The 27574-nt window shown below is 34.8% G+C and overlaps 2 pseudogenes; one reads left to right on the top strand and one right to left on the bottom strand.

The window, feature by feature from the left end:
- Nucleotides 1-393: 393 nt before the first annotated feature.
- On the top strand, nucleotides 394-22797 carry LOC120128097 (annotated as a pseudogene).
- A 461-nt stretch (nucleotides 22798-23258) lies between these two features.
- On the bottom strand, nucleotides 23259-25941 carry LOC120127969 (annotated as a pseudogene).
- Between the last annotated feature and the right edge of the window lie 1633 nt (nucleotides 25942-27574).

Below are 27574 nucleotides of genomic sequence, written 5' to 3'. Positions count from 1 at the left end.
TTTAAAATAATTAAATTTTAAAATAATACCAACTAAATTTTAAAGCAATTGATATTATTATTGATTATACAAAAGAACATAAAATTAATTATTTTTATTCATTTAATATTTCCCAATTAATAAATAAGGAAGAGCCTAGATAATATAATCCTTGTAAAAGCAATTAAAATATAATATTATCATTACTTTTACTTATAGCTGATTAAACTAAAATCAAATCATTTTTGAGGGGTTAAAGAAATGCAATTTTACTATTTGGCTCCATTTTTGACGCCCCTGCCATGCCACCCTGTGAAATGATACAGTATTAGTAGGATCATAATTATCACCTCCAAACTCCAAATACGACATCGTATCATCAGTAATTATTCGGCCCACTTGGCGCCATTTTCCTCTCTCTTCCCTCGTTTTCTTTTCCTTTCCATTTCCTTCCTTTTTCCTTTCGTTTCCTTTTCTGCATTATGGAGTCTGGCCTCATCGCTGGATTTCTCCTTCGATCCTCAACACTGTCGTCAAAACATGGAGCATTTCTTCTAGTATTCCTTTAAGCAACGAGCGCCTGCTTTTCTTTCTCATTTCTGAAGAAAGAACGAAGAAGAAGGATACGAACATAGAGCAATGTCTCGCCAACCAGTTATTTCCCCTTTCCCCAAATCCAAAACTCTGGACAACAAATACGTAAGTCAATTTCCAGAATTCGATATTTTTTTCGAGGGTTTATACTTTTTTTTTTAATTTTCCTGTTATTATTTGTTCGTTCGTTTTAGAATCTCGAGAAAACGAACAGAAAATCGGAAATCAGAAATAAAATTTGAAATTGAAATTTGTGCTCTCAATTTTCTTTCTTTTTTTTCCAGGAAAACGCTAGTTTTTTTATTACATAATATGATTCGGATGCAAATGACTTTTCAATTTGTTGAAGGAAAAAGTTATTTTTGTTTTTTTATTTCTTCGAAAATTGGAAGTTAAGTGTCTTCCCGCGATCATTTTTCTTCCTTAAATTTTGTTAATTATTTACTGTAATCTTTAATTTTCCATGTTGTGTTCTCTTTTTGAATAGATGCTTGGAGATGAAATTGGGAAAGGTGCATATGGACGTGTTTATAAAGGCTTGGATTTGGAGAATGGGGACTTTGTTGCAATTAAACAAGTTTCTTTGGAGAATATTGTTCAGGAGGACCTCAATGTCATAATGGTTTGATTTTATATTTCTTTTATTTCTGAATTTAACTGCTTAAATCAATATATGGTTTTGCTAGTTCACTAGTATTGCCGGATAGATAGAATTTAGCCATGTTGGTCAGCACATTAGTATTTATGTCCATCCGTTAAACTGCTGTCAGGTTCTGTCACTTTTTAATACTTTATTTTGTTATAGGTTATTCTATGTTTTCAGGGCATTATGATGGATGAAAGATTGTCTGAATATATATTTTTGGGTTGATCTGTTTTTTGGTTTTTATAATGTTTTCCATTAATTTTTGTTGACAAAAAGAAGAAATTTAACTTTGTTTTTCATGATAATCTGTAGTCTGTTCCCTGAATATATAAATCTTGATTTATTTTGATACGCATGTTTTGTTTCAAAGTTACTTATGACTTGGTACACTTAAAAATGTATTTGTCTTGACCACTTTCAAAGACCTGCTCATGTAACATCAGTTGCATCTTATTAACAGAAAATCTTAACTGTAAGCCGTTGGGAGTCTGGATTTTAGTATTTGAACATCTTCTCTGTACTTATTAATTGCTTTTAATGAATATGTAAATGTTTTATGGGAGTCAATAAAATTGCCTTGTTCCTATGAAATGTGCATCTTTTTATTCAGAGGGCATTTATCATTCTAGTCCTTGATTACTTTGTATTTAACTTATATCTCCAATGTTTTCAAAAGTTAGGTGATAGACATGCACAATTGAAACAATTTTTATTTATTTTGTTTTCATATTTACTCCATAGGAATGCTACATTTGAAGCATGCATTTCTATTTCTAGTTTCTGTAGCGTTAGTAAGGCTGACAAGTTGCTTTTCTCTTTTGAATGCTCTTTGCTGGTGGAATGGCTTAACATTGCAGCAAGAGATCGATTTATTGAAGGTAACTTTTTTAAGTATTGGTGCTTTTTGGACTTTTCCTTTGTATTGCTACCTCAAATTGCTCACATGCATATCTAATGGACATAAGTTTTCTGTATGTGCACTAAAGGTGTCTCACTGTCTGCTGGCTGTTTGCAACTGTCTTGCCCAATCCCTTTTTTTTTTGAAGGATGTCTTGCCCAATCCCTTATTTGTTGTTTACCGGTCATCTTCCATTCTCCATGGTAGTTGTCTGCTGCCGGCTGGATAATGCTAATTAAAATTTGAAACTCTTTGCAGAATCTGAACCATAAGAACATTGTGAAGTATCTTGGGTCATCAAAGACAAAGACTCACCTGCATATAATTCTTGAGTAAGAAATCTTACATTGTGATTGGAGTATTCTCTGAGCTGTTAGGAGCTTGTAGTTATTGCTTTTACATTTCTATAGGTTTGTGGAAAATGGTTCACTTGCAAACATTATCAAGCCAAATAAATTTGGGCCTTTTCCAGAATCTTTGGTGGCTGTCTATATTGCTCAGGTTTGTTTGTATTTCTGCATTTATTGCTTCATTTTGCCGTAAAGCATCATTGAATATGCTACTTGTTAATCAGGTTTTGGAAGGCTTGGTTTATCTACATGAACAAGGTGTTATTCATCGGGATATTAAAGGTGCTAATATTCTGACTACTAAAGAGGTAACCTAGCAACTATTTCTCTATCCTTAGTGAGTTTTAGAACTATTTCAGTGTCATTTTTAAGTGATTATATTGTGATAAATTTGATCATGGAGACAGAGATAACGTTTGGTGTAACACCCCCAACCCGTATCCGATCCGGATACGAGTCCGAAGTGTCACATTGACTTTTCAAACATTTATTCGTATAAAATAATGAGTAATTTAAAAACTTTGATAACATTTAACTTATTCAAAACGTTTACAAAATATATATCAGAGTTCATATAATTTATGTCTTTAGACTACATGCCAACTACACTCTATATACAGTACCTATATTTTCTGATCTGACATTTGGTAAGGAAAACTGACCTGTCTTGCTCCGCATTACTCTTTACTCTTCTCGAAACCTACGTGTGAAACAATCACACGCTAAGTCGAAGACTTAGTGAGGCATAACAACTTATAATGCACTTTATAACATATATCAATACATGCATGTTCTGTTCTATCATGTTATATCAATTCCATGCATTCTTCGTATCATATAAAATCATATCAGATCAATTGCAGTAAATCCATACATACACATAATTCATCATTAAAAGTTTATCATGTAATCACATACTTTTATGGTTAACCTTTTCGATCAAACACTATACACACACAACATCATATCATTTCTATAACATTTATCATACCATTAACATATATTTGTTCATATCTCTGGATTAGCCCATGTACATATGTGAGAACTATCAATATGTGAGTCTATAGAGGTTGTGCACTAATGCTGTCACCACAGCTCGTATAATTGCACCGAAGTGCCGCGTAGAATTGTACCGTAGTGCCATATAAAAATGTCCATAAGGACCACATATTATTCCTTAAGAATCATATACATATACTAGGGATCAAATATGTGTCTTTCAAGACTTCACACATGTTCCAAAGAATATACATATGTCCCGAAAGACCGCGTAGAATTGCACCGTAGTGCCATATAATGATGTCCATAAGGACCACATATTATTCCTTAAGAATCATATACATATACTAGGGATCAAGTATGTGTCTTTCAAGACTTCACACATGTTCCAAAGAATATACATATGTCCCGAAGGACCGCGTAGACCCTCGACTCTTGGCATGCCAACTATACTCCTAGCTCTCATGACACATAACATAGGCGTTATTATTTATTTCATTTCAAATATTCACATAAACTTGTAATTCACGTATCACATATCACGTATCACATAGCTTCTTTTCATATTATCACATAGTCACGTAGTTCACTTACACGTAGATTATTTCCATATAATTCACATGTCATATATATCATGTTATCATATAATTTCTATCATTTCTCACCCAATCACATTTATTCATGTAAACATACTTATCATATCTTGTTCACATAAGATCATATACTTCATATAACATATAAAAACACCTTCACGTAGCTTATAGTCATAGGTTTATCTCATAACATATACTTGTTTTCACATATATTTCATATCATTCTTATACCCTCACATAATTCATTTAACATACATAACATATCATGTAACATTATAATAGAAATACCTATAAGTCATATCACTTAGAGCACATAACTTATAGTCACATTGCTTATATCTTAATCTTATGCCTTCCCTTAGACATATATATATATATATATTCACATGTTCAGGTAATCCACCATTCATCACATAATTATGTATTCATATAACTCATTTCATTTCATATCTATCTATATATATATATTCTCAAGATTTATCCTAATATAAATCATATAGCACTCTTATAATTCATATTCATATTCATCTATGTCAGACTTACAAACACATCTCACTTCTATTATTTCTTTATATATATATAATCTAATCTGTTTACTTAATTCAATTCCATATAACTCTTATAATCTTCTCATATAGCTTCATAAATTTCTATCATACAACCCCTGTGTTATAGTTTTATTTAAACATATGAATCTTTCCCATCTAGCTTATCTTATATGCTCATATTATCATTTATGTTCAAATCTCCTAGTTAGTGTACTATTCTCACATTATCCTATAGATCAATATTATCTAGCTTATTTCACTTATCATTTAATAATATAATTATATTTTACTATGATCACATAGTTTATATCTCATATAATTCATAACCTTTCTTATGTAATCACTTATACTTTATCACCTAACACATAAAAGAACAGATCAATCCATATAATCAAGCATACATACATGCATATTCAACTCATGCCTTTAATCATGAATTCATGTGTAGCACTTCAGGAAATAGACTCATCGCAAGTCTTATTCCCATCGCACATCATATATTATTGAATATGCACTCACCTGGCCTCACTAGTCAAATTCCAATCTCTTATCTTTCCCTTGATCGATCTTACTTGTCAATGACTCCGGAACTGCTTTTCGCGCAGAATCTTTTGTAGCTAGCCCCACGTGAAGAAGAGAAAGCAAGAAGAAGAAAGCTTCCAGATAGCTCTCTTCCCACGTTTTTCACTCTTATAAAAGGGGGAAGAATATCTTTTAAAAGAAAAGACCATAATACCCTTAATTTCCTTTAATAATTACTAAATAACCTTCAATATATATTCAAATAATCATTGAATTATTTCATTCTTATACTTTAGTCACCAAATTCTGAAACTTTACAATTTGGTCACTAACCTGGTATTGCGGATGTTACATTTGGTCTCCTTGATATTGGGCTATTTAGATAAATTGAATTTGAATTTATACGTTTCCTTTTACTTTGACTACATATATGCTGAAATATATGCTAAGATAAATGAAGTTGATTTGCTTAAGTTTACTTGAGTGAAATACCTGCAGGCTGCTGAATTCTGGGCCATATTTTATTGCCTCACCTCAGGGTCCTCGGTTGTGCAGATTCATTACAGTCACCATAATGTTTTATCTTCACTTTCGTGTTCAAATGGTTTTGATGGTGTGTCATTAGGTGTGGAGTGTGGACTCTCTTGGTTTTCCCCCCAACTTATCCTTGACTTAATTTCTCTTTTCAGGGTCTAGTGAAACTTGCAGATTTTGGTGTTGCAACGAAACTAACTGAGGCTGATGTTAACACACACTCAGTTGTTGGAACACCATATTGGATGGCCCCAGAGGTAATGATAATTGGAATGTGGCTATTAATTGTCTATCCTGTTACTTTTCTCCATGTTTTCATGTTTGTTATTTTAGGATGCTTTTCTTACAGGTTAAATTATATTTCAGGTGATTGAAATGTCAGGGGTTTGTGCGGCTTCTGACATTTAGAGTGTTGGCTGTACTGTGATTGAACTCCTTACATGTGTGCCTCCATACTATGATCTGCAGCCTATGCCGGCTCTCTTTCGGATTGTGCAGGTTTGTCTATATCTGTGCAGTTTACTTTGGTCAGCATATAACCATAAGAGTAAATTCTTCGTATCAGAGTTTCTCTGTTTCTTTCTATCCTTTATCTACCCTCCCTATTGTTTTACACTCCATATTTGCATATTGTTTTCACTGCTGGAGAAAGCTTTAGCAAGGTCATTTTTTGCCTTGTCTTAAATTGTTCTTCTTTATACATATATATGTGTGTGTTTTCAATATGCGTATCTTCCTCTCAGGATGAGCATCCACCAATACCTGATAGCCTATCTCCAGACATTACTGATTTTCTGCGCCAGTGCTTTAAGAAGGTATGTAAGATAAATGAAGCTCCAATTTTGTATTTTAATTATTGTCGGATCTTTCTAAAGTGTTGAGGCATGATTTTTTTTGCAACAGATAGAATACTCTTAGTTATTAGTCAGGAAAGATCTATTTTTGATGGGAATGAGACTTCTTTTGATCTTATAACTTTGGAATCCATGAAGACCAAAAGCTGTCAGTGACACTCTTGAAGTTATACAATGAGTAGTAAACATTCTTCTAGCCATAAAATCTTGAGGTGTGAGCCACCATCAAGATGAAATGAAATTAACAAAATTGAAGTAAAACGTAATATCTTGATAAATTTCATAGACTCATTGAAAGTCATGTGGCTAATAGAATATATGGCATTCTATCTTTGTCCTTAGTTTATATGATAACTACTGGAGCTCAATAGACGTCAACCAATGTGATGATTGTTACTGATCAGACCATCACAAATCTTCACTTGACCCCGTTAAAGTCATTGATAATTTGTTAACTTGTTGAATGAGGCTTCATTGATTTTTCAGGATGCCAGACAGAGGCCTGATGCAAAAACGCTCCTTTCTCACCCTTGGATACGGAATTGCAGACGCGCTTTGCAGTCTTCTTTGCGTCGTGGAACCATTAGGTATATATGCTACAGTAGGCATGTGTAATGCATTTTGGGAGTTTCCTTGGGATTTTGTCAGCCTTCTCCATCCATGAATTAATGTGTTATGTGGTCTCCCTTATCACCTAGACACCTACAATCACTGATCTGATCTAATAATCAGAGTTCTGATGATTTAATCTAATTACTTTTCACATCTAGTTGTGTGCTTAGGATTTTTGTTTTACAAGATATCTACAATTGTTTTGGTTTTTATTCTTTATTTTAATCATGCAAACAATATTGGTCGATGGATCTAAATTTATTGTACGTATACATGTGCTTTGTTTTCAGCCTTACATCTTGTTTTACTCTTGCACTCTTCTCTGAGGTAATTTGTTTATGTTGCCATATTTTGTTCTGAAAGCCAGAATGTAGTTTCATTTTCGTACTAAATTATGAGGACATATCTGCTTATAAATATTTCTACTAAAAACTTTCTACGCATGCTACAAGTGGCTTTAGCATTATATTCATTTCTATGTTACATTCCTTTTTTCTGGCTTGCCGTTAATATTGATTTTTTTCCCTTCATATTTTAAGCAGCTCATAAAAGATATCAAAACCTTACATTTTGCTGCTTTGCAGGGTTGACAACCAAGTACTTTTTAACCATTTCACTTTGTGTTCTATTTACTCCTATTTTATTTCATGATCATTTATTCCCTGGTTGTCTGTTCCTTGGCAGAAACATCACAGAAGATGTTTCAGCAGATGTAGAAACCTCTAATGCAGATAATAAGAGTGCTGAAGAGAATCTTCCTGCGGAGAAAGTAGAGGCATCTGAATCAGTGAGAACTTTTTCAGCCTTTACCTTTTCTTTGGAAGCAAGCCTTAGCTAAAGTTAAAAGCTACAAGAGAAACAACTTATTAAAGAAAATTTAAAATTGTTAATGTTTTAAGTGTTTTGAAGACCAATGTTTAGTTTTTCAGACAGACTGCAAGTGGATGTTGATTTTCTCACATTTAGTGAATTAATCTTTTGATTGTCAGAGCTCTAGGAAAGAGGTATCGTCAACCAAGGCCACTGATCGAAGCAAGTATGATCATGATCATTCTGCAGATAATACTCCGATTGAAGGAAGGATGAATAATTTAGACGATGATCTACAATCAGATCAGGTTCCAACCTTAGCCATTCATGAGAAACCACCATTACAGAGTAGTCCTGGTGGACTTTCTTTTAAGAATGTAGTGGCTGCCCTCAGTTCTGGTCAGCATAATGAGATATCCCATCAAGATGATGCGATGATGAATGGTAATGTCGGCTCACCATCAAGAAGGAAACACATGGAAAAAGGACAGGGAGGCAACAGGGATCAAATTGATAACGAGAATAAATCATTTGGTTTTGTACCTATAACTCAGAATGCTGGTCTTCAAAAGGTAGTGCTTGATGCAATGGTGCTAGTTTCTGAAATAATGAAATTGTTAGATTTATAATAATAATAATAATAATAATATTTGTTTACCTTTGAAGTTTCTGTCATGCATTGCTCAGACATTTCTATGCATGTCTTCATGTTGATTCTAGGTTGCATGTTTGTATACAGGGGCGAAACTAGGAATTTATTATAGGTTAAAGTATTTTTTTATTTTCCATAAATACATTTTTTTAATTGAAGGGGGCCTGATAAATTTTTCTTTATTTATTTTTAAAAAAAATATATTTTTTCAATATTAATTAATAATTACAACCTTGGCCCCCACGATGTTCCGCCAGTGCTTGTATACTTGTATTGGGTGAAAGAACTTATCTTGGTTTCTATTACATCATGAACCATATATCTCTATGAAATATCTTCTCCGCTTGTATGGTTTGGTTAAAGAAAAAAAACTGCTCTTCTAGATTTTAAAGATGTACAAGGAACTTACCAGCAAATGCATATATTTTTGCATGTTTCCTTGTTGTTGCTTAGGTCATATTTATAGTGATGGTTACAATGGTGAGTTTTCTTAGGTCATATTTATAGTGATGGTTACAATGGTGAGTTTTCTTTTATGTCCTGGTCCTCTTTTTCCTCTGGAGAATGTTTATTAGTGGTCCTTAAATTTCTGGATTCTTTGAAATATCATCTATGATTCTCTTTTGTAAATTCTCTATTAATTCTATGCACTCCTTGTCACATTTTACCATTCACCTTTGTGAACTTTCTTGGTTTCCTTACACAAGTAAAAGTGGAATCTTACAATTTGACTCCAAAATTTTAAGGCTGTAAAACCTTCAGTGACCTCAACTGGAAATGAGCTAATTAGATTTAGTGATCCTCCTGGAGATGCTTCTTTGGATGACTTATTTCATCCATTGGATAAAAACGTGGAGAGAAGATCAACTGAAGCTTCAACGTCTTCATCTGCATCAAATATGAACCAAGGTATTGTGCCTGATGCTGGAAAAAATGACCTGGCTAAGAAGTTAAGAGATACAATTGCTAAGAAACAAATGGAAGAGGAAATGGGTCAGTCAAATGGTGGTGGTAACCTGCTTCGCTTAATGATGGGTGTTTTGAAGGATGATGTAATTGACATTGATGGTTTGGTATGTTAAAAATAATACTTGGTCTGATATGTTTTGAGTGCCATGTTTATGTGATGCCTTAAGACATGAACCTAATGATGTTTTCTATTGTTTATTGTGGCCAGGATTTTGATGATAAATTACCCGCTCAGAACCTATTTCCGTTACAGGTACCTATCATCACTATCAAATAGCGGGCTTAAATTCTTTTATCTGTAATGGAATCCTCATACGTAACCTGTTTTTTCTTCTTCCAGTTGTGCAATACACCTTTTATTTCAAAGTATATTGAGGCTTTCTAATCTATTATTGTTATGATGCTGACTGTAGTTTGGCAACCTGATTCTAATATGTTATTAAAACTTTTATACTGCTCAGTATGTGCAGCATCTTGTTAGAGTTTTACAATTATATATATATATATATATATATATATATATTGATAGTTGAATTTTCAAAATTTCCGACTACAACAGGATTTCAGTTCAACCTGGGAGGTTGCTATCATGATTTTTAATGCATACACGTGTCAAATTTTGTATTTGAATCTTTCTTCATATTTCATCTCCAAAACACTACAAATTAAAAATTTTACTTCCTGCTATTCTTAAGTGAAGGTTTAGTTGTTCGAGTTTTAAATTTCTTTTCGGTTGCTTTTATTTATCCATTATTAATGGATGCCACCCATGTGTCTTGCTGTTAAGTTCAATCTCGTAAATTCAAATTTTAAAATCTTGTATTGAAAATTATAATATACTGCCACTTTTTGCTATGCGTGCTGCATTCTTTTCTTTGTCTTCTTTGCTATACAATTTTGTTTAATTGCCTGTCTCATGGTGAGTGGATACTCAAGCCTATTATTATTTTTCCATTGCTGATACTCCTAGGCTTTGTGAATACTAAGTAGGTTATTTTAGGTTCCGCCCCCGCCTAAAAAAAAATGATTTATGACTGAAGTTATATTTCTGATATCATAAGGAAAAGATATGATTTTGTAACTAAAATAATAAATTTGTCCCAGTACTGATCTGATTCTTGCCATCCTCTCCATCTGTATGTTTTGAATTTCTTTCTGTTGAATTGTTTATTTGAAAATTTTATTTTGTTATTGTTGTTTCTGATGGTGGAGCTATTTAAAAGCTAATTTTCGTTGTGCTATAGGCAGTTGAGTTCAGCAGATTAGTTGGCTCACTAAGACCAGAGGAATCAGAGGATGCAATTGTTACTGCATGTCAGAAGCTCATAGCGATCTTCCGCCAGCGTCCTGAACAAAAAATTGTTTTTGTCAGCCAGCGTGGTTTACTGCCTCCAATGGAATTGCTTGATGTCCCAAAAACTCGTGTACGTCAATAATGAGGCTCTCTTCCTCTCTCCATCCAGACCCCCAGCCATATTTAAAAAAAAATCAAAAAGAAAAAGAAGAAAGAAGGAAAAAGGAAAAAGATTGGTAGCAATGGTTATTGGCTTGGCAAGTACCAACTGACAATGTTAATATTTATTGCAATTGCAGGTTACATGTTCAGTGCTTCAACTTATTAATCATATTGTGAAAGAAAACACTGATTTCCAGGATAATGCTTGTCTTATTGGCTTTGTAAGTTCTACGACCATTTAACTTTATTTATTCACATGTGTCTTTTTGGCTTTGTAAGTTCTACAGCGTTTAGCTTTATTTATTCACATGTCTTGTTGGTTTTCTGAGTTCTTCGACCATTTAGCTTTATTTATTCACATATAGAAATGTGGGCAAGGCGTGCAGTTGCTACATATTTGCTCATAGGCTAGGACCTAAAAGTGAGTTCTATTTCAATTTCCTCCCCTCTATGGGTAACAGTATCATGGAATTTTCAGGACATGTGCAGTCCTCTTGTTCCACACTAATGCCTATAAACTTTAGAACTCCTCAGGTGTTGGTGGAGAGAGTCAACTGTTAATGAGGCATCTCCATAGTTTTTGGAATCCTTTGGTTGTAATTTATGTGAATAAAGGTTCTTGTTTGTATATATATGTTTCAGTTGTGTTTTTGTCACTTTGGATTGATCTTTTGAACTGAAATGAGCTAGGGCGAGGGAGAGAGTAATTATATTGTAGTATTTATAACGTTTTATTCACTTTCAAGTTACATTATAGATCCCTTTGGTTACGAGTTTTGCGGGGCCTGATCGTCCTCGGGAAATTAGGATGGAGGCAGCTTATTTCTTGCAGGAGCTTTGTCAGTCAAGGTGTTGGGTCTTCTCCTCTATTTATTTCTGTTGCTTAATATCACTTTTAATTGAGATAAATGAATTATACTGACCATATTGATTCCTTCTCTATAGCTCATTGACTTTGCAGATGTTTGTAGCTTGTCGTGGAATCCCGGTTTTGGTTGGCTTTCTAGAAGCTGATTATGCAAAGTACAGGTTTGTGTGCATGTTTGTGCAAGTTTGTTGATGCAATCATAGATGATATGCATTGTAGTGTAAGACAGATGACTGTATACCATTTTGGAAGCTCTAAACCCAATTTCTGAAAATTATTATTCTCAACTTTATGATGTACTCTATCTCATTTTTTATTCTTCTACCCTTTTCTCCCTTTTGAATTTTTATGTTTTTAAATACTCCAGTGTGTTTGCTTTCTATAATTGAAAAAAATGCTAAGAATGGGATATTACTGAGGCTTATTAATACTCTTTACAGTTTAAATGAAGCAACTCGACTTGTAGATGGTTCAGTTCAACGACAACATTCTGGTCGATTAGATTCCGGTTATCCTATGTTTGCCCAGAATGAGATTCCAGTCTCGGTAACTGATCAATCTGATATCCATAAAGCTAGGCATGGATTGACTGAGCATTCCTTTCCAGCTGGAGCAATAGAACCTTCACGGGTTTCAACTTCCCATTCTCAGAGGTCGGATACTAATCTGCCAGATTCACGTTATCTTGCTGTTGATGGCGACAGACCTCAATCTAGCAATGGGACATCAAATGTTTCAGTTTCCAGAGAATCTTCAGCTTCCAAAGATCAATATAATTTGGATCACTGGAAACTTGATCCTGATAGAGCAGAGGACCTCAGACGGCAGAAGGTAAGTAACTCTGTGAACAAGACATCTTTGGACAGACCTTCAAATGGATTTCCAACTTCAGTAACTACCCCGGTAGAGCAAGTTCGACCTCTGCTTAGCTTATTAGAGAAGGAACCTCCTAAACAGCAACTAGAGTATGTGTGCCACCTGCCCAATTTGGAGAAACACGAAAGCATACTGCCTCTGCTACATGCTAATGACAGAAAAACCAATGGTGAACTGGATTTCTTGATGGCTGAGTTTGCAGGTGCCAGTTCATGCTTGATTGATCTTCTGCTCAATGCTTTCTCTAGATGTTAAAAATATGTAATGGGTGACTGTTTCCAAATCTGCATTATCATTGGTAATTGGTGAAATTCTTGAGAGATTATACCAGAAATACTAGCTTAACATGAGACATTTTGATTCATGCTGGCTTTAAATGAGAGTTATGCTTTTCCACTGAGCTTTTTATCCGTTAAGACAATATTTTGCTTACTGAAGACTGGGAGTTTCTTTATGGTTTCAGAGGTCTCCGGCCGTGGAAGAGAAACTGGAATTGTTGATTCTACCCCTAGATTTTCACAAAGAACATCGAGTAAGAAATTTGGGCAAGTGGCTGTTAATGAAGGAACAGCGTCGACATCCGGTATAACTTCTCAGACTGCATCAGGTGTATTATCTGGCTCAGGTGTTTTAAGTGCTAGAGCTGGAAGTGCAACATCATCAGGGTTGCTCTCCAACATGGTATCAACAATGAATGCAGATGTTGCCAAGGAGTATCTTGAAAAGGTGGCAGACCTACTTCTTGAGTTTGCTCAAGCTGATGCAACCGTTAAATCCTACATGTGAAGCCAAAGCTTGCTTAACCGTCTTTTTCAGATGTTTAATCGCATAGAACCACCTATTCTTTTAAAGGTACCTAAACTATATTGGCTTCCTGTTTCATATTTTATTGTGTTTAATCTTCACGCATGCTTTGGACTCACTGCCAATTATTATTTTTCTTAGATGCTGAAGTGTATTAATCATTTGTCCACGGATCCAAACTGCTTGGAGAATCTTCAGCTAGCAGATGCAATTAAGTATTTGATCCCAAATCTAGAACTCGAATGTGGAACACTTGTTGCATCATGAGGTTTGCCTTATTATCCTTGATCAGTATACCTTATGATGCATTTACTAGCAAATTTGGTATACCTGGTCTGCTCAAATTATCAACTGTGATTATTTGAGATTTTAAAGTCCTTATTCTTGTGATTACTTCCCTCTCTCTGTGTTCAGTAGTTATGTCATGGATTTAATTCTAAATAATGTTGACTGACTTCATTAAATGATATGCTGTGTTACCTAACTTAATAGGGAAGGATGTTTCATTATTAGGGAACAACTATTTTAAGAAAATATTATTTAGTTTCAAGTCAGATTTTATTCAAAGCCCTAAAATGATCTTGATCTCTCTTTTAACGAGTCCTTAGGTTTCAGTCTCCCTTTGATGAGCTGAAAGGTTTCAGCCCCCTTGGATGATCTGAACTATCAATCCGAAACACAAGATTGTAACATGCTGGCACCCACCTGATGGTTTAGAAAACCATGTGAAGTCATGTAATAGCTTATCTTCTTACCTAGATCTTCTTTAGAGTAAGTAACTGCTACCAAATTAAAGTTGGTTCACAAAATTAATGAACAATTGCTTTCTGGGTTTTGAAGTGCTGGTTTCTTGCCACTTTGCAAGTTATGTTCCTTTATTCTCACTCATGAGAGGATGAGACGTGGATTACTCTGTCCTATGCACAGCTCTGCTGCCCTCTTCCAACCCAAAGATCACATGCATACTATTTTTGTCATTAATTATATTATTTATTCTTGCTCTAAACACTTCTTATTTTCTGGAAACCAACATTTTACTTCCATTGTGTTGGAGTAAAATACTATAAATTAGTTTTTGTGCTATTGATCCTGTTAATTATATTATTTATTCTCCTTTTTTGTACTCATTTTCTTGGTGATTGACATATGAATGTGTAAACTGCAGCTTTATATCACTAGACATCTTTCTCTGTCTAAAGTTCTGTTATCCGATTATTAGTACATTAGATTGTGTTGAATTTTCACTCTTTGTGCTGGTGCCAGTGGGCAGTGAAATTATAATGATAATTTCTTTATCTTCTGAAGGTCCTCAATGCACTGTTCAACTTGTGCAAGATAAATAAGAGGAGACAGGAACAAGCAGCAGAAAACGGAATCATTCCACATTTGATGAAATTCATAATGTCAGACTCTCCCTTAAAACAACATGCATTGCCGCTACTGTGTGATATGGCTCATGCATCACGTAATTCAAGGGAACAGTTGAGGGTGCATGGTGGATTGGATGTGTACTTGAGTTTGCTTGACGACGAGCTTTGGTCTGTGACGGCGCTAGACTAGCTTGCTGTTTGCTTGGCTCATGAAAATGACAACCGCAAGGTGGAAAAAGCCTTGCTGAAGAAGGAAGCAATCCAGAAGTTGGTGAAGTTTTTCCAGTGTTGTCCGGAGCGACACTTTGTCCACATATTGGACCCGTTCTTGAAAATTATCACGTACGAGATGCTAAACCCTTTGGTTATTTTCTTGGCTCTTTTAAGACCATGCAGTATATTGATTACATTATTGATGGTTAAGGACCAATACGAGAACATCCTCAGCCATTTCACTGGTGTATATGGAAAATTGGGTTCTAAATGGACCCTATTTATTTATGTGAATGCAGGAAATCGTCCCGTATAAACACAACATTAGCTGTTAACGGTTTGACCCCGCTTCTGGTCTCAAGGTTGGATCACCAGGACGCTATTGCTCGCCTTAATCTACTTAAACTAATTAAGGTCAGTACAATCATGTCCCTTGTCAGAATCTGTGTGCTATCGATTTTGTTTACAGATCACTCGACTCTATTCCAGATCCTTAAATCAAAATTTGTTTCTCTAGGTCCATTAAGGTGGTTCGTTTTCTTGTTTCCTACCATTAGGAAGCTCTTGAATCGAGCTAAACAAACAAACTCGTTTCCCTTTGTTAATAGTTTGAGTGGGAGAAGCCGTTGGGTGGGAAATGTACGCCATGATTGTTAGTTCCACCTTTAGTATGCCAGGCGACTCGGAAAACATATTTAGAAAGGAAAAATTAGGGATGGCAAAAAAAGCTCACGGATTCTGACCTGATCCGACCTAATAGGGTCGGATTTTTTTTATAATTGAATTCGAGTTTCGGGTCGGGTTAGTTTCTCCTTAAGCTTGACTGGGTTGGGTTGGGTTTAAGGAGAACCTTTACGAAAATAACCGTTTTATGTATTTATGTATTATTAGTTAGGTTTTGATAAAAAATATATGTAAAAATTAGCATATAACTAAAATTATGAGATTAAATTAAATTTTACTTTAATTTTATGTTATTAAATTGAATAAAATACTATTTTACTTGATTTTTTTTTCGTTTTGACAAAAAAGTATAAAAAAAAAGTAAAAATAATGTTAAATCAGGTTAGGTCGATTGGATTGAGATTTCCAGTTAAAATTTTAGGTCGGGCTTGGGGCGGGTGAAAATATTTTTAATCTTGAGTCGGGTCAGTTTTAGTGTTATAGTACCTGGTCGTGTTTGGGTCAGTCAAAAACTGTTCATGACTTGCCCATCGCCATCCCTAGGAGGGTAGTTACGAGTAGAGATGAACATTTGTCGGATTTCAATCCGATCCGGATCGGTTTTTATCCGATCCGGTTTTTTCTCATAGAAAAAAAACCGGTTTATAAAATAACCGGTTTGGTTTTTAACCGGTTTGGAGGGCCGGATATCCTAACCGGTGTAACCGGTTTCGGTTTTAAAAAAACCGGTTTTTTTAAAAAACCGGTTATAAAAAAACCGATTTTAATATTCCAGATTGCTCATAGGGAATCGATTCCCCCCCAAGGGGGTACCGATTCCTCACTGAATGGTTTGGCTCCGAGATTTCCAGAATGCTCGGAGGGAACCGATTCCCCCATAGGGGGTACCGATTCTCCCCTATTCAACGGTCGAAATATTTGAATTTTACACTTAGGGAACCGATTCCCTATGAGAGGGTACCGATTCCCTATGAGAGGGTACCGATTCCCTATGAGAGGGTACCGATTCCCCCACGCTCCAAGCATTTTTATTAAATGTTTTCACACTTAAACGGCTATATTATCTTCATTAATTATCACTAACGTTCAGAAGTGATTCAAGGTGTATTTAAGCAAGCTTAGAAGCCATTGATCAAAGACAAGAAACATCAAGCAACTAGAATCAAGAGAGAATCAAAGAGAAAGCATCAAACCTCAAGTTTGATAAATTCAAATACTTAATTGAAATACTTAATTAACTCAACATAATTGAAATACTTAAATACTTTCAAGTTTGATAAATTCAAATACTTAAAAACTTACAAGTTCGATAAATTCAAATACTTAAAAACTTCAAGTTCGATAATTGAAACAAAGTTTACGATAATTGAAATAAAGTTATAAAATAAATTACATTGCCATCTCTTCTTCATCATCTTCGCCTTCTTCGTTTGGAGGGGATATTCTAAGTTCGACTTCTTCAATGTGTAAGTTTGCTTCCAAATCGGTATCAATTGCATCTTCTAGGGTGGTGATATGTTGCTTACGAGCCGCTCCATCCAAATAATCCTTTAAACAAATGCATACTTCCACCGACTCGTGACTTAGTCTTGATCTCTGTTGCGATATAACCCTGCCACTAACAGAAAAAGCGGATTCCGAAGCTACCGTAGAAGCTTGGACGGTTAGTAAATCACGGGCCATGGCGGCTAGAATCGGAAATTGTGCTTCCTTTTCTTTCCACCAAGCCAAAATATCCAAACTTTCAAACTCTTCAAATGTCATTTTTGATAGAAAATCGCATGACATGTAATTTCCCAACTCGTTACTTGGGGTGGTAGTACGTGATCGTTTAGATTGGGAATTTACAAGAGTGTTAAAAAGATTCAAATTTATGTTACTTGGACGTCTACTAGATGATTCCGCATTCATTCTCATTTGATCGTGTATTACACTACTTGATTCGTATTTAGTTAAATAAATTGCAAACATGTCTCGAAAACATTTGTTAAAATAATTTATTTGGTTTTGGACAAAGTTGGGTTCATCATCGGTTAGATTAAAAGCAAACGCAATTTGTTCAATTAGTGTTTCAACCCCACCAACATTTAACGTTGGGTTTAAAGTGGCGGCACAAGTAAAAATTGGGGGAATCTCCTTAAAATATTTTAAAAGTTTTTCCTTCATTGCAAAGCCAATTTCTTGAAAAACTTCGGTTTCAAATTCAAAGTCATTTAGTCGGGTAGCCAACAAAAATATTTGATTAAGAACCAACGGGCTAGTAGGGTAATAAACACCGGATAAAAAGGTTGTTGAATTTTTAAAAACCTCAAGCAAATCGATTATTTTGGCTATAGTTTCCCAACTCGAATCCGGATAAATGTTTGGGACATGACCCCTCTCGAAAAGCCGATCGTGAAATGTTTGCAATGTTTCCCTTTGCCTTAAGGCAGTATGCATCATCATCCAAGCTGAGTTCCAACGAGTTGGACAATCCAAATTAGGACCCAAAGCTTTTTTATTAACGGACTTACAAAATCGTTTATAATCATTTAGTCTTTTGTTGTTGTTACAAAGAATCGATTTTATTATTGTTTTAAATTCTAATCTAATCGGCTCAATAACCTCCAAACCGGCTTGCACGAATAAATTAATTATGTGTGCAACGCAACGGGTATGAAAAAACGCACCGTCTAAAATCGGTGAAAGTAATATTTTCAATCTTGGAACCGCGTTTGTATTATTCGATGCATTATCAAAGGATATAGAAAAAACTTTATTTTCTAATTTATAAAGACAAATTACCCTTTTTAAAAGTGTAAATAAATTAGCACCGGTATGCGGCTCACCGAATAATTCAAACGCGATTGTTCTTTTCATCATTTGCCAAATATCTTGATCTAACCAATGTGACGTAACGGCTAAAAAAGAATTTCCGGTATTATGAGGGGAACTCCAAACGTCACATGTAAGCGACACACCATAACGGTGTTCTTGGAATCCTAAAATCATTTTTCCCTCGCCGTACGCCACATTTTTATAGCATCTCTTCTAAGGGTAGTACGACTTACTTGAGTATAACGTGGTTGCATTAGTTGTTGAATTGTTATCGTGAAATCTTCATCATCAAAGTGGTCGAACGTCAATGCTTTTGTAATCACGAACTTTGTAAACGCTTCTCGTAATTTTTCGTTGTCGTAAACAAAAACACCACCTTGCGGTGTAAGATTCGATTGAATATGATCTGATCTTGAGCGAAGTGCCTTGTATGATTTTGTCAAATGGTTCTTCAACGTTGTTGTAACACCCCCAACCCGTATCCGACCCGGATACGAGTCCGAAGTGTCACATTGACTTTTCAAACATTTATTCGTATAAAATAGTGAGTAATTCAAAAACTTGGATAACATTTAACTTATTCAAAACGTTTACAAAATATATCAGAGTTCATACAATTTATATCTTTAGACTACATGCCAACTACACTCTATATACCGTACATATATTTTCTGATCTGACAATTGGGTAAGGAGAACTGACCTGTCTTGCTCCTCTTAGCTCTTTACTCTTCTCACTTCTGTAACCTACGTGTGAAACAATCACACGCTAAGTCGTTGACTTAGTGAGACATAAAACATATAATAAAACTCTAACTCGTAATCATGCTTGAACAATTTCTACTAACATATCACATACAAGCACCATACCCACATATACATGTAATGATTCTTACTATACACCTTTCATATAGATATATATATACATATCCACACATACATATAATTATCTTCTTTCCTATCATTATCATATTATCACCTTTCATATTTCTATTCTCTTGTTCATATAATCCATTAAGCTCATATCATATATCTTATAGCATATACAATAATCACTAACACACATATATCATATACAGTACATTCCATGTTATCTCTTATTAGCCCATGTGCACCTCTGAGAACTGTAGATATGTGAGTCTATTGAGGTTGTGTACCACTATGCTGTCACCACAGCTCATATAAATGTCCCGAAGGACCTATCCAGAGGTCACACAGACCCCGGTAACTATCCAGAGGTCATAAAGAACCTCGTCAACTGTCCATAGGTCCCAAAGAACCTAGGTAAACTGTCCATATGTTCCTTAGAACATAGGTATACTGTCCATATGTCTCGAAAGACATAGGTAAAACTGTCCATATGTTCCGTAGAACATAGGTAAACCCTCGACTCTTGGCATGCCAACTATACCCCTAGCTCTCATATCACATAACATGGGCATTATCATTTATAACATTTCATATCACTTGTTCTTTCTCTTCTGTCACATACCACATGTATGTGTAACCATATACTTCATATCATATCACATGTATCACATATTGCATATTCATGTAATCATATAGATCATGTCACATGGCTTATATCATTTCTCATATTCATATATATATATATATATATATATATTTCACTTTCACATATCACATTTTCCTTTTCTCTTATTTTTCATATCATGTCTCTTATAACCACATATGTCTATCTTATCTCATATCCTATAATTCTTTAGCTTATATCTTATATCACATGTTTATATCATATAACTTATGTAATCACATATACTATTTATACTAGTTCACATAGCTTATTTCACTAACATGTATTCACACAATTCATGTAACATATGCAATAATATATATATCACATACACTCATTTATATAAGCTCTACTATGGAAAATAGACTTACCACTATTCCCATAGTATTCCCATACACATGTAACTTTTCATGCATGTTCATTTCAAGCATATCAAATAATGCATATGGTATGAATTCATATCATGTTTCATAATATTGAATGAATCATGTATCAAAATATTAAATCTAGACTTATCGCAAGTCTAGAACTGAATAAACTAACATAATCATGCTATGCATATGCACTCACCTGGCCTCACTAATCCATTTCAATATCTTATCTTCCCTTTTTATCGATCTTACTTGTCAATGATTCCGGAACTCGTTTAGGCTCTGAATCTACATAATCATACATTTTAAGACAATTATTAGATACCTACACCTTTTAATTGGATACTAGCAACTTAAACGAACTTATTAAACCAATATTAACATTTTCCTTTAGGGGGGAATCGGTTCCCTCCTGTGGGGGTATCGGTTCCCCTCTGGCATTCTGGAATTCTATGTTCGTTTGAGGGGGTATCGGTTCCCTTGAATGGGTACCGATTCCCTTTGCCCAGAAATCACATTTTTGAGCTCGAAATTCACTTCATTTCAGCTCCATACCTCATACTTCACTTCCATTAATATTCCTAACTTTCATCCACATAATTAAACTCGTTTCTACTCCATAATCACTTCCTTAAACTCAAAATCCTATCTTTTACATGATATTCAAGAATCATACTCAAATACCAACATGTTCTAACTTTAATTCTATCACCTTATACTTCTTAATTAGCTTGATAACAAGTCAAATCTAACTTCTAATTCTTATTATGACCTCTAATCCAATATTTCATTCAATGACTTCTAACCTTTAATCTCCCTTAACTTACAATTCTCTGAGTTTCTACAACTCTTTTTCCTTCTATAATCTTTCTTAAGGCTTCCATAATTAAAACCATGCTTGAATTTAAAGGATTAATCAAGAGAAATTAAACTCACCTTAGCTTGGGCTCTCCACGTTGAAGAAGAAAGAAGAGTCAAGAGTTATCTGGAAACTCTTGTTTCTTTCACTTGGATATTATAATGCCCAATATCTATTATTTAATTATTACCTTTGCTCAATGACCCTTTTACCCTTTTAGTTCTCATTCACTTAATAATTCATCCTACCCAACATCTTTAATTACTTCCTTCACTTTTCGATTAATTTAATTTGATTACTGACATTTTAAAATCTTACACTTTAATCACTAACCCCGTTATGGAGGATGTTACAGTTGTGTTTCCTTCCGATGCAAGAAACTTTAGACAAAGTTTACAACGCGCCCTCCTCGAGCCATTTGACATCTCACATAAATCGTAGTGATCCCAAATGTCTTTGTTTCGAGTGTGTTCGATCACTCTCACGATTTCAAGGTTTCCCCCGACGGAAGATTCAGTCGTGTTACTCATGATGAACAAAAAATTACAAAAGTAAGATTTGAGAGATGTTTAAGTGTTGTGTAATAAGATTTGAGAAATTTGTAATCAACCAAATACATCCCCAACCTATTTATACATGTTTAGGGTGATAAAATGGTAATTTTTTAAAGAAAAAAACGGTCACAAAACCCTCCCAACGGCTATATTAACGGCTAGTTTTTTAAACCCATACCGGTTTTTTTTTTCCGGATAAAAACCGGTTTTTTAACCGGTTTTTTTCAAACCGGTTTTTTATCCGGTAAAAAAACCGGTCTAGGTTTTTTTCTCCAAACCGGTTAAAATAACCGGTTTAAAAAAAATCCGATCCGGTTAAAAAAAAAACCGGTTTTTCCCAAATCCGGTTTCGGATATTTTTTTCGTAAAATCGGATATTCGGATTTTTTTGTGCACCCCTAGTTACGAGTAGAGAATGTGGTTTTAAGACCTTAGTCTCATGCTTTGTAGAAATTAGAGCTACTCCAACCCAGTAGTTTTACTATATTGTAGCATTGATGCAAGGATAAATTATTAACTCAAGCACTTGAAAAGAGACTAGCATTATTCTGCACTTGTGGTTCATAACTTGTTCCTTAGTGATGCATTAAGAGGAGGTTTATCTTGAACAATTTCGATCTGATTTCTTGTGGTGTTGGCAGTCCGTTTACGAGCACCACCCACGACCAAAACAATTGATCGTGGAGAACGATTTACCACAGAAGTTACAGAATCTAATCGAGGAACGGAGAGACGGGCTGCGTTCCAGAGGCAAGTGTTGGTGAAACAAATGGCGACTTCATTGCTCAAAGCCCTACATATTAACACCGTCTTGTAATAGTTATACAAAAACTTAACCGATTCCTCCCTCGTGTATATTCTTCGAGTAAGGCAATGGTTTGGTTTGCCCATTTCTTTTTTTTTTTTTTTCAATTTTTGTGTTTGGCCAAATAGATTGTCAGAGGGTATATTGTAAATGGTTTTCAATTGGCTTAAAATGTACTTTTTATTTAGATCTTCAAAGTATTTTTTATCAACGAAAAGTAGATCATATAAGTTTAAAGATCATACAAATATATCAAATAACATTCACATAGGGATATTGGTGAAATTTAAATTTTAGAATATGTATATCAAATGTTTCCCTTAAATTGATATGAAGAGAACGAAGAGAGATGAGACGGGCCAATTCCAAAAGCATTTCGTTTCAAAATTGAAACCTACGGCGTTTCTTCTTTATCTCCAAAGGCAAACCATTTGGTTGTGCATAAATCCACCACCTCTCACCTCCAACGTAGTGTTACACAAATCAAATGGAGAAGATATAATTGCAAAAGAACAGTTAGAGAAGCCAATTAAACAAACTGTATGAATCATGCTCTCGACAATCATGTATCATTCCATCCGATCCAAGCACTCGGAGAATTGTTATTTCTCTCATATAAGATCTACAACATTCATTGGCATTTCGTCGATCTGGGTACTGTAATACTGCTCTATATCTCTAAGAATCTTGATGTCATCACTTTTCACAAAATTGATGGCAACACCCTGCACCCACAACGGTATGATCAGAGGTGATTATTCTCAAATGCCCACGAGGTGGCCAATAATGCAAATAAAAGAACCCGGCGATGATAATCAAGAATATACAATTGATGGAATGAAAACTTGGTTAATAGGTTTCATCAGAAGTCAAATCAATTAGTAAAAGAAATACCTTCCGTCCAAAACGACCTGACCGACCAATCCTATGGATGTACAGCTCTCGACTGTTCGGTAGGTCATAATTGATCACCAAGGACACCTGAAGCAACCAAAGTAAATTTTAGTAATTCATGAAAGGAAAACAAATAAGCTTAGAGTTCTCCCAGTGTTTTCCCCCTTCAAAGCTAGCAACGCATGTCGGAATGAAAACATACAACCATAATATGCATTCAGTTCTAACATAATTTGTGCACATGCAACACAGTCTCGAACCATGCCTTCAGGTTCCACTACCACTACAATACACAAGTCGTCTCCAAGATAATATGTAACTATGTTTACTGTTATGAAGAAAATTAAAACATCTAGCCTACTAGAAAAAAAGACCAGAAAAAGGTGAAACCAATCAGCCCCCAAAGACTTGCCTGTTGAACATCAAGTCCCCTGGCCCAAACATCTGTTGTGATAAGAACACGGGTTGCCCCCATCCCGAAACTCAGCCATAATTGCATCTCTTTCCTTCTGAGGCATATCTCCATGCATTGAAGATACCGTAAAGTTATTGCTACGCATCTTCTCAGTTAGCCAATCAACCTATTTCAAAAGAAGAAATCACAATGATAAGCCACACGATCACACCAAGGAGTTCAAAACCTAGTATCAAAGAATTCTTAACATGGTTAAAGATGTTTCTGTTCCTTCTTTGAAAAGCATATGCATACCTATGATATGAGTCCCAAGAAGATACCTTTCGTTTTGTATTGCAGAAAATAACAGCTTGGGTGATTGTCAATGTATCATAAAGATCACATAGTGTATCGAACTTCCACTCCTCTCTTTCAACTGCCACAAAAAACTGCTTAATCCCCTGTAATCATGAAAAAAACAGAACAAAAGTTTGCGTCAAATGCCAAATTAGAAATTGTGGACATCTTTTAGCATAACTGCATTTACTTACCTCCAGTGTCAACTCATCTCGCTTCACGAGGATCCTTATAGGATCAGTCATAAATTTGCTTGTCATCTCCAAGATTTCATGAGGAAGGGTAGCAGATATCAAACAAACCTACAAAAATTGAATGATTTCAAATCAATTTCAGCAACATAAACAAACTAAGAAAAATGAGAAAGAGAAAACAAAGTGTTGTAACTATACAAGAAATGAAAGATAACAGCAACAAGTCGGAACAATAACATCATAACAACTCAGATTCAATTCATGAACATTAAAACCAAGTAAGAAAACAGTATGCAACACAACCTTACAGTGCCTAAGAACTTTACTTACAACTGTTATCGGACTTGCAATTTTTTTTTGGGGGGGGGGGGTTCTTACAACAAAAAAAGACACAATCTGAGGAAGGTACCTGAAGCTCTGGTGGAAGATGTCTGTAAACATCATAAATTTGATCTTTGAAGCCTCTGCTCAACATCTCATCAGACTCATCAAGAATCAATAGTTTAATAGCCCTCGTGCGTAGGGTTCTCCTCTTGATCATATCACAGACTCTACCTGGAGTTCCTGACACTAAATGAACTCCGTTTTCTAGTTTTCTTATATCTTCACCCACACTTTTGCCTCCAATACACGCGTGTGCTTGTATGTTCATGTAATCGCCCATTGTCCGTATCACTTTCTCAGTTTGAGATGCCAGTTCTCTCGTAGGTGACAATATCAATGCTTGAATCCTGAAATAAAACTACTTAGCATCGGCAATTCATGCTTCAAACTAGATGGAACAAATTTCTAGATTAATCCTAAACAATATTTACAGTATGCATCACGAGATTCGAAGCCTCAATGATCTACCCTAATTTACTAATTCACAAAATGAAATTAACATCACAGTAAATTCAAATCTGTAAAAAACAGCTAACTTTAATATATTTAAAAAGAATCAGAGTAAAAACATACTCTCTGCTAGCAGTGTCGACCACTTGGCAAACGGTGAGAGCAATCATGGAAGTTTTACCGGTACCAGACTGAGCTTGAGCAATCGCATCGCGACCATTGATTATCGGCATGACGGCTCTCTGCTGTATCGCCGACGGCTTTTCGAAACCGTAATTGTAGATTCCACGGAGGAGATCGTCTTTTAGCCCCATCTGATCGAAACTTAATATCGGCTCGACTCCTTCCGTCGTCTCGAAGACTAGCTTCTCGTCCTCGGCTCCCATCCGCCGAGCCGTTCTGTTCGTCGTCGCCGCCGCCGCCATCCCTCGTTTTTCGGGCTAAGCTAAGCTGTGGTTGCCTCGCAGGGAAAATTAACTAACAGGGTTTTCAAAAGACAAAAAAAAAAAAGAAAAAGAAAAAGCGAGGGAAGACGGGCAACCGTGGTGCGAATGCTGTTGCTAGGGTTTTATTTATATACGTTTACTACACCAAAAAGATGATACGAGGTTAAGTACTTATTGTACAAGTTTCGTATCCGAATTTGCTCTAAATTGTTATATGTATTCGAAATTTTTGGATTTTTAAAAAATATGTAATTTCAAATTTTTTATTTTAAATAAAACTTCCAAAATTATAACAAATGTAACATATGCTACTTAACGGAGCTTTTTAACGGTTGTTACAGACGAAACACTTAAAATGATAACGTTTGTAATGTTAGGTATCTGGTTGACCAAAAAAGTTTAAGCACCAATTAAAAACGATATAATTTGGACACTTATTTTTATATTAAACATATTTTAATAATAAAAATAATATTATAAAATAAAAATATTCTATATTAGAACTGGTACAATAAAATAACCTATTATTAATTTTATTTTTGATTAGTTTGAGGTGATTATAAGATAATATTTGTTTGAATTTTTTTTAAACATTTGACAATAAACTCTCAAACATCTTTATAAATGTCGTGCTTGAACCAAAATCTTTAAGAATAACAATTTATCTTTTAATTATTAAAATCGTATGATTAGTGCATTATCTTTAAATTTTAAAAGTAATTACAATTCAAATTATGTGTGATGTATCTTCAATTTTAATGCTAAAAATCTGAAATTTAATTAAAAAGTCTAAGATACATTCGTTAATGGGTTGTTCGAATAGAGAAATATCATTTTATTCGTTAATGGATTGATTGTAATCATATTTCGACGGTAGAAATCAGAGATAAAAACTTAAAGAGAAACTTTTTTATATGAAAAAATAGGAAAAGACCTTTTATTCTTGTGATTCCATTTAAAAGAGAAAATTGATTATTCTATGAATTTTTTTTTCATTTATTTATAATAATCATAAAAAATTATCATTTTTTGACGCCTTTTGTGATCACTGTACGTATGAATGAATTCATCTCCTTTACAAATATAGATTTTCTTAATATGATTGTATCTTGTTCAAAACTCAAGAAATATATGTTTCTCCAATTACATCTTTCAAAACCGTGTCAATTACATATTTTGCAAATTCTATGAAAAATTACATTTAGTGAGCCATGCCTTTCTTGAATTTAGATATGTGCACAAAAACACGTTCAGTCATCTGTAGTTTTCCTAGATTTCAGCCAAAATAATACTAGACTTTTTTTTTGTGTGGTCACAAAGGAGATAGAAGAAGGCTTAGCAGTGTGTTCCTCTCCAAGCTTGCATGTCAGCTTGAAGAAGCAAACGGATAGCAGCAGGCGGGTTCTGTCTTTCAGATAGCCCTACAGGCAACGTGTAGCCATAACGGCAAGGCCATCAACCACGCCGTTGGCTTCCCGGTGAATGAGAAAGAACTCGACCGTCCAGCTACGCTGCAGTATTTCCCGTATTCTCCGAATTAGAGTCGGTTCATAGCTTTGACTAGGAGTGATTAGCAGTCTAGTCTGATTGCTTCTGCGTTATCCATCTCCACCGTGATACATCTAACCCCATGCTTCCACGCCAGATGAAGTCCATCCAGCAAGCTGCATAACACAGCGTGAGGC

This window comes from Hibiscus syriacus, unplaced genomic scaffold (genome assembly GCF_006381635.1).
Source record: "Hibiscus syriacus cultivar Baekdansim isolate YM2019G1 unplaced genomic scaffold, ASM638163v2 tig00110474_pilon, whole genome shotgun sequence".
In the NCBI taxonomy this organism is placed as follows: domain Eukaryota; kingdom Viridiplantae; phylum Streptophyta; class Magnoliopsida; order Malvales; family Malvaceae; genus Hibiscus; species Hibiscus syriacus.
Note: the sequence above shows the minus strand (reverse complement) of the source record. Positions and strands in the feature narration are given on the sequence as shown.